We start from the raw sequence: 9,851 nt of genomic DNA, 5'->3' as shown, positions 1-9,851 counted from the left end.
CACAAATTGCAAGATTACGTGATAAAGTAAGCATAGTTCAAAATTCATAAAGAGGTCAAAATTAAGTTCGATTTATTCTTCTGTGTCTGGGTCGCCGCCCTTGTCTTCTTTAGTTGCGTTGTGACCATACAGCGTAACCAAATAGTCAATACTTGCATGTATGTGGCTGACGAAAATTAGTGTAACAAATGAGTATCCAGGACCACCCTTATAAATACCACAATGATGAGCTCCAGAGCCTTGATCCTCCGCTAGAATCTGGGTAATGATTGGCTTTGGGGGACTCTTTGAATCTTTGTCTGAATCTTTTGGCTTTGGAACACGAAAAACCTTCTTGATAATGTGGTGAGTGAACAAATCAGGGTTTGATTTTACTTTCTTGTGCTTCAATAGAACTTTGTCAGTCTCGTTTTTATCTCCAAAGATGTAATCATGTTTCTTATGGCGAATTTCTAGAAAAATTGCTGCAACACTCAGTACCAAACTTATGGAAAATGTCAAACTGACGAAAATATTGATCTTCATTTTCCACGTATTTGTGAATAGAATCGCTTATGTATTTTTCGTGAACTAAATTATTTCTGACTGAAGGTAGCTTAAATATAGTCAAAATCTAGTAAAAGACTGTGATGCTATTATAAGTGTAACGACGTTTATATAAGTTTCTTCGAGGATGCTTAGTCAGCATTTATACACATTTGAGACTTTCGAAAACTTCCGCATATTATTTTAAAGATAACTATATTGTAGGCCACTTTTTGAATTTCTGTTTTTTTAGCAATCGTCAGTTCAAAAATATTTTTGGTAACGATATTGCATTCAAAAGTATGCCAGCCGGCTTGGCTTTATTTGACTTTTGAACGGATTCATGTCAGTTTAACTGATCAAACTCCAGATTTCACAACTTCTAAGACGAACGTTTGTCTACAAAAATATGTGGAATTTGTCATGAATATTGTCTAACTGTGCAACCAACATATAAGTACTTTCTGAAATAAAAATTTGCCAAGCAATGAAAAAAGATATCGAAATATATTGAATGGATAAAATGAGAGAAATTTTAAGAATATACAAAAAAGAGAAAAATGAAAATTGACAAATTATTCTTTTTTGTCATTATTAAAAGTAAATACTCCAAGTTTTAATAGTCCTATATAATTTTTATTAATATTGACATGCATTTACAAATCCAAAAAATGAACCTGAAGTTGACAAATATGATAAGCAATTTTATAATAGCAAACATGATAAGTTCCTTATTAGCAGTCGAATTCTTAATATGCATCCAACTCTCGGTATAGTTAAATTGTCGATGGTTGCCTCGCACTGGCCATATTACCAAGTCAGGGTAATCGAAACGTAAACACTCAGGGCCGCCTGAAACGTTTCCAATTGGAATGCATAATATTGCGCATTATATTCGACTGAGTACTCGCGCACTGCGGCCTTCCAGAAGCCACATAACAATATTTCATGGTGGCCTCTAGAAACGAAGACAAGTTTTTATTAATTTCCGGATAGAAAACATTTTTCCGTCATTAAAATTTAGTACTTTTATACCTGAAAAAATCTTCGATATAAGTACTAAATACTTTACTACATAATCAAAATATTCACAGCAATAGAAGCATAAAAACTCTTCTATATTTAAAGCAATAAAAATAAAATTATTTTTAATTCATCAAAAAATTTTTTGAGGCTTTTTCTATTGAGGTATTAAAAATCGGCTCAAGAGCTTTCCAGAAATTAAAAGCAATTTTAAGCAATTTGAATGAATGAAAAGTATTTTATCAGCTTCTAAGGGAACTCATAGATTTTCTAAGGATTTTATTACTTTGAGGAATTTCGAAAGCTTTTAAACGTTTTGAATCATTCTAATTTTTTAAAGATTTCACGGTAGTCTAAGGGAATGCAGAAGATTTAATTAAGGGATTTAACATTATTTTTTATAGATTTAAAGGATTTTCAGATCTTAAAGCAAAATTTTCGGGTTTGCATAGAATTCCCTGAAACTCATATGGATTTAAAAATATTTCGTTAGATTTAAAAGGCTTCAGAATATTTTTTATTATGTCAAGGGACGATTTGAAAAAGTATAAAGGATTTTAATGGGATTATTTTTAGTGATCATTTGCGAATTTTCATAGATATAAAAACATTCTAAACATTCTATAATATTTCTATAATTTCCGAATAATTTCACACAACTTATGAGATTTCATAGGACTTCGAAGACTTACAAACATTTCGAAGGATTTTAAAGCAATTTTATAAATTTTTTGAAGATTTCAGTAATTCCCAGGGATTTTCAAGCGATGAAAAAAATTTCAATGAGAAGATTTAAAAATATTTGCACTATTTTTAGGTATTTCTAAGTATTTCAAGGAGTTTTCTAAAGTTTAAAAAAATGTAAAGAAACCTGGAAAGATCTTAATGATTTTAAGGAACTTAAAAAAAATGTATGCGGTATTAAAGGCTCTCTTAGAATTGCCGAAGATTTCGAATGATTTTTTTGGACCTTTAATATTTTGTGATATTTAACCCTTGCGTTGCCCCCGGGTACCCGGGTACCCATCGGCATACGTTTTGTTAAATAAATTTTTTTCTAATAAAGATAGGACGAATGCTTCTCGGAACAGTATGATTAAACTGATTCTCTATCGAAATTTTCATTGCACATATTTTTAGAAATTTTTTAGCTTGAAATATCTTGCAATTAAAAAAAAGCACGGTGGAGCCACCTGGGTACCCGGGTACCCCGACAGAAAAAGCATGAATTTTATACAGTATATCATAAAAATAAAGTTTGTTACAATAGTATATAAAATAAATATGGATAATTTTATTAATAATAACAAAATATATACATTTTTAATAGAATTTTCTTGAATTATTGGACGCAATACCGAGCCTCAGTGGACTTTTAACAACAATTTCGTTAGCGGGGTACCCAGGTGTCCGGGTGGCAGACGCTGTGAGTTTTTTTGGTTGGCAACATAAGAGTTAAAGAATTTTAACGGATTTTATCAGATTTCCACGTATTTGAATGATCATAGGAGATTTTAAAAGCTCTCATGGTATTTAGTAAATTTTCCAGGATTTCGAGAAATATTAGATTTCATGGATTTTCACTTGCTTCTCAAGGGACGTTATTCAATTCAAACGGATTGTAAATATTTGAAGCTACCTCTTCGCATTGATTTTATTGTGGGGTTGAAGGGTTTATGTGGTAGGAGTCACTAGAAAAGGGAGATAGAGGGAGAGGTAATTTGCTTTAGCGTTTGAAAATACGTATTATTACTGCATTTCGAAAAAGACAGAAGAAAACCGAAACTTTTTATTTAAAAACTCGATATGTATTTCGAAAACTGCGAGAGAAAAATTATCATAATTATTTTGTTTATACATAGTTGAAGACGATAATATCCGCACACAACCGACAAAATGTTCATTTTAACATAGTTTAATTTAATAACGGGAAACCTACAAAACTGTTTCAATTAAAACTTAATGCACGGACAAAGTTATCAATTCTGGAAAAGCATTAAGATCTAAGCGTTTTAAATTACTGCATTATAATTGGAAAAACTAAAATAAAAAACTTAATAATAGGAAGTAAGTAACGGGCCGGATCGAGAATTTGAAAATGAAGAAAGTTTAAAACAAATATTTGCAAATTCAAACTTTTAAAGATAAGCAACTTTAGTTTTAAGGCCTTAAAAATTGAACTATGATAAAATTGTGCCATCGAAACTATAATTTAAAATTTAAATTATAAAAATTTTAAAGATAATAAAAATCATGACCGGAAATAAAAATTTTTTATATAAATCAACCAAAATTCTGGTTAATTTAACCTGATATTTTTTGGCGGGAGGTATCATATTATTTAGTATCGAATAAAATTTAAACAGATAGAATCATATTTTTTTGAAGGCGATTTCTGTATATAAAAACAATCAATGTCATTTTTACCGCAAAATTAAAGAATGTTAAATATTTTGAACTTCTAAAGCGCAATCATTCCAATTACGTTTAAAAATACATTATTTCCAATTGGAAGCATTAAAAATAGTGCATTCCAGCCTTTTATAACAGTGTTTTGCAGGGGTGCTCAATTATCATTTATACACATTGAGGATTTTTGAAAACTTCCACATTATATTTTTATGATAATTAAATTGTAGGCCCATTTTTTGTTTTTTGTTTTATTAAATATTTATGTAAGCGGAATCTGCAAAAAATGTGAATATAACCAATTTTTCTTAATATTCTACGACTGATTATATTTTAATATAAAATGGAAAAATGATTTTCGTACTACATGGAAAAGTATTTTCGAAAAAACAAACTTATCAGTCTCTGGTGTACTCATTAAGCTATTTAAGCTCTACATTTCAAAATTTTTGGAACGAAGGTTGCTCTAAAAATAGATGCGGCATTAGGTATAAATATTGTCTAACTGTGACGCCAGAAAAGTGTATTATCTTCAATTCTATGGTGAGAAGAAAACATCTACGACAAAAGAACTTCCTCAAAGTAAAAAGTTATCAGTACAATCAGCGTATATTATGAAATTAAAGCTGGTCAAGTGATTCTAAAGAATATCTACATTCCTAAATTTATTACATCGATAAAATTATGCAAATTTCAAGAATGTACTAGAAAGGGGGAAATAAAAATTTACGAGGAACTCTCCATTTTTATTTTATCATTAATAATCTCGCCAAATTTTCATTTTTCCCTTCTTTTATTACATTCTTAAAATTTTTGTAATTTTATCAATTCGTTACACTGATAAATTAATTGACTTTTAGAATTACTTAGAAGACTGACGATTTACCCTAAAAGGCGTTCTATACAATTTTTTGAAAGATTAAAAATATTTTTAGCTATTTAAAAAGATTTAAAGAGATTGCACAGGGTTTTAGCAGCTTTTAAGGTAATTTGTAGAATTTTTAACTAATTTTTTATTTTAAAGAAGTTTTTAAGCTTTTAAACATTTTAAGGAATTTCAAAAGGTTTTTTTTAATTTTACGGCATTTTGAAGCATTTAATATTACCATGTAACGGGGCAAGGTCATTTATTTATGGTAAAGTTTCTCAGCTGCCAATTTATATTTAAGAATTGAAAATCAAAATTTCTAATTTTATTTTGAAATTTAATTAATGCAATTTGATTGGTGAGCAAACTTACCCTATAGGAGCGACTCTACACCATATTAAGGCATTTCAAAGATTTCTATGACTTTTCCGAGACTACAGCAAAACTGATGGATAGCGAATAATTTCCTAGAGCACATACAGGTTTTAAAAGACTTCATAGGAATAAGAACTATGCAGAGTATTTTATATTATTTAAAGGGACTTTAGAAAATTCAAAATATTTTAAAGGCTTCTTATGGGGCCATTTTAAGTGATTTTTAATGAATTTCCGTAGATATAAAAACCATTCTAAAGATTCCATGATATTTATATAATCTGAAAAGAGCTTCGCAAAAATAAAGGATTTTTCGTGGCACTTCACAGAGTTATAAAATATTTGAAATATTTGGCTCAGTATGCGGCTATAAAGAATTCTCTTTAATTTCAAAAGATCTGAAAAAATTTCCTAGGATTTAAAAGATTTTAGGATATAGAAAAACATTCCAAGAGATTGCAGAGGATTCGGAAAATTGTTTAATATTTCAAAGAATTTTTAAAGGATTTTATAAGCATTTCAAGGTTTTAATAATTCACAGAAATTTTAAAGGTTTTCAGTATGGTATTTCAAGAGCAGGAGTTTAAAGAATTTCGTAGGGTTTCAAATATTTAAAAACGTTTCTAGGAATATCATCAGATGTAATGTGATTTCAACAGATTTAATAATATTTTAATGGGCTCATATGAATTAAGTCATATTAATTAAGGGGTTTCAAAAATATTTCAGTGATTTGTAAAGATTTTTAAATACTTCCTATAAATTTCAAGAATGTGAAGGATTTTTAAGGAATTTGAAAAGATTTATAAAGAGGAGGTGAAGAGTTGAAAGATTTTAAATGGCATTTTGAAGTATTCCTAAGAACTCCAAGAAACTTTTAAAATATTTAAAAAATTGGAAGGAATTTCCAAGGAACAAAATCATTCAAAGGAACTCAAAAAAATTGTATGCGGTTATGAACATGTTCCTGGCATTTCGAAAGCTTTGAAGGGATTTTCTAGGTCTTATGACGTTTTAGTATATTAGAACCAAGGAGATTCTTCCAACATTTACAACGGCTTTGATTGGATTTCCAAAGACTTCAACGGTTTTAAGAAATTTTAAGGGATCTTAAAATATGTGATGGTAATTAAATAAATTTACCCATATTTCAGTAAATATCATCGGATTTCATGGAATCTCACGGGGTTTCCAAGGAAATTAATTTTTTTGCGTTTAATAATACGTCATATTAGTGTATTCCAAAAAATATACAAGAAATTGACATTTTTAAGATTTTAAAGCTTGATATGTCGAAAACAGTAAATGAGCGACACTTTTCATGGCCAGATTTGTGTTCAGCTTAAAGAAAATAATACTATATGTGAGTTTAAACAAACTAGAAGTACATACATTGTTAAAGACAATAATATTTAAAAGTTAGTAATGTTCCTGATTGAGCATTTAAAATTGGAGAAACTTTAAAACTAAAATTTCTAAATTAAAACTTTAGAATTGAAACAACTTTACTTTCAAGGCCACAAAAATTAAAGTATATTAAAATTACGCAATCAGAACTATGATTTTGACTTTAAATTATTTAATTTTTAAATACAATACAAATGATCAGGAGGTATTCTATTATGTAGTATTAAATGAAATTTAAAAAGATTGGGTAGATAAAGAATTCAAACTTAACTGAATTTCTAAAAAGTCAAAAGATTAAAACTTTCTTTGAAATCAAAGTGTTCTCAAATTATGATTGTGAAACATAGTCACTAAAAATGATTTATTTTTAAGTTTTGAATCACGCTTTTCAATATTTAAGAGTCTAATTTAAAGCGTACAAGCCATAACTAGGAAATGAATTATAAACTATTTCCATGCAAGCGAAACGTTTTCAAGTAGGTTCAAGTCAAAGGTGATATTAAATTGAAGTTTGCTATAACAAACTATCAAATTGACAGAAAAGCTATAATATATATTCTTTTTCAATCTTTAAAATATTAATATTTTTTTAATTTGTCATTAAAAAAAAAAAAGTGATGGTCAGTCAGGAGATTCGCCATCTGTCTGTTTCGCCAACCTGTCTATATCTGATAAAGTTAATGATTAAATCAAGAGAAATTTTATATGAGCAAGCACTTTAGGAAAAATATCTATAATAAAAATATCAAAAAACACTATAGATTTGTTGCAAAGAAAAAAATTATGTGAGAAACATTATACTTTTACTTAGTCAAAAATGGTTCAGAAGGAATGAAATAATACCACACATTTTCTTGGAAACCATAATTGCACTTTATTAAATTTCGTTCAACTTTACAAGAATTTTTGATTCCACTTAACAAATATCAAATCTTGTTAACACGATTTTAAAACAGCATAATATTTAACAAATCACAAGATTTGACGATAAAGTATGTATTTATTCAAATTCATCAAGAAGTGGCAATGACGTTTTGTTTACGAGTCTGCGTCTGCGTCGTCGTCATTGTCTTTTTTGGGTGTGTGGCCATACAACGTAACCAAATAGTTAAGACTTGCATGTCTGTGACTGACGAATCTTAGCGTGACGAAAGTATGTCCAGGACCACCACCAATGATCTCACAAGATTTGGATCCACTGCCTTGATCCTCTACTTGAACCTGGGTAATGATTGGTGTTGGTGGAGGATTTGAATCTTCATCTGAAGCTTTTGGTTTCGGTACACGGAAAACCTGCTTGAGAATGTGGTGAGTTAGCAAATCTCCTCCTGCTCTTGCTTTCTTGTTCAGCAGTAGAGTTTTGTCGTGGTCCTTTTTCTTTCCAAAGATGTAATCATGTTTATCATGATGGACTTCTAGGAAAATTGCTGAAACACTTAGCACCAAACTCAGGACCAATGTCAAGGTGAAGAAAATATTCTTCACCTTCATCTTGCACGTGTTTTTGAGCAGTAGAACTTCTCTTTTTCGCAAACTGAATAAAGTTTCAACTGAAAGTACTTAAAATATGGTCGCAATGTTTTAAGTGACTACAATGCTCTGCTAATTTCAATCACCTTTTATACGAACTCCTTCAAGCATGCTTAATCAGTATTCAAACACATTTAACAGTATTGGTTTACGCAATTAGCAAAGCTAGGTAAATACTAAGGCGCGAAGAAAAATTCCCACTTTGTTGCGAAATATAATTCCATGTTTAAAATACTGTCTCATAAAATTTCATTAAAACTTCAAAGCGATATGTGTAGGTCAACCTTTTTAATTTTTTTAAACATTTATTTTGATGAAAATAGCAACAACAAAAAAACATGTAGATGTAACCAATGTTTCGGCATCTTCTAGTACAAGTTTTCCGTAAGCTCAATATTGCTTACAATTATGTTAAATTCGCGGGGGTGTTTGAAATATAAATATTTGTTATCCTGTAAAGTGTATTGTTACATAGAAATTAAATTAATGAATAATTACGGGTTAAAAATATATTTCTTTCAAACGATGTTACGTCAGAGATGTTAATTTTAGAATAAACGAAAATTAAACAGAGAAGCTATTTAAAAACATACACCTGTACTATTTAAGCTGACCAAGCTCCACGTGTCACAAATTTTGAGACGAAGGTTTCTCTTAATAAATTCTTTGGCATTATCTACAAATATTGTCTAATTGTGACGTCATGATCATGTTTGTATCATCTTCCATTTGCTTGTGAGAATATGGTAATAAAAAAATTGAACTGATATGAAAGCTGATGGACGTATTTTGCAGCAATGAAACCTGAAAATAATATATGACTGACAGACCCAAGTTTTTAATCCGTCATAATTGCGTTTCAGTTTCAGAATTAATGCGTCATTAACATAATTTTTCGTATACCAAATAATAAATTTTAAACAAAAACATGAGCTTTTAATAGAATTATGTATGCTATCAGTCGAACTCATGACTAATTTGATAACAAGAAAGTAATAATCGTTTAGGAAACGTCCATTAATTACTAAAAGAGGGCTTTTGCAATTGCAGACCCCCTCCCCGCAACATTGTAAGGATTTGCACCATTTATTTGACAACACCCCCCACTTTTTATCAAAGATTTTATGTAGAGATTTCGCATATTTTGTAATGATATAAAAAGAATGCATGAATTTGAATAAATCATGAGAATAATGATCCGATTACAAAAGATTTTAAGATTTCAAAAGAGATACCAAAAGATTCCTACAAAATATAGAAGATTTAAATGGTTATAAGAAATTAAGAACGATGTCTGCGGATCAAATATGATTTTTAGTTATTTTAAAGCAGTTAAAGGGATTTTAAAAGATTCTAAGGGATTTCCGAAGTGAAAATGCTTCGAAATGAGTTCGACTTGGTTATTTCTTGAGTTCGTATCCAAGACATCGATGTCTGGCTGTGTTTAAAAACTGACTCGAGACATAAGCCTTCGTCTTACTTTTATGGCCCCGACAGATAAAGCGGCGTTTACTTGTCTCAAGATATTACTCTTAATTTAAAAATTCATAATTTGTGTGTTTGAACTAGTATAACACCTAAAAATTTTCTTCAAAAAAATAAAAATTGTAATTTTCTGGAAGGATCTCCTCAGCCGTTAGAAATACTTAAAAACAAACAACATTTTCGCTATTATCGTCACACATTTATAATACAAATAAAAATGCGTGAATAA

The sequence above is a fragment of the Belonocnema kinseyi genome, chromosome 3 (assembly GCF_010883055.1).
Source record: "Belonocnema kinseyi isolate 2016_QV_RU_SX_M_011 chromosome 3, B_treatae_v1, whole genome shotgun sequence".
In the NCBI taxonomy this organism is placed as follows: domain Eukaryota; kingdom Metazoa; phylum Arthropoda; class Insecta; order Hymenoptera; family Cynipidae; genus Belonocnema; species Belonocnema kinseyi.
The sequence above is the reverse complement of the archived record's forward strand: the minus strand, read 5'-3'. Positions refer to the sequence as shown.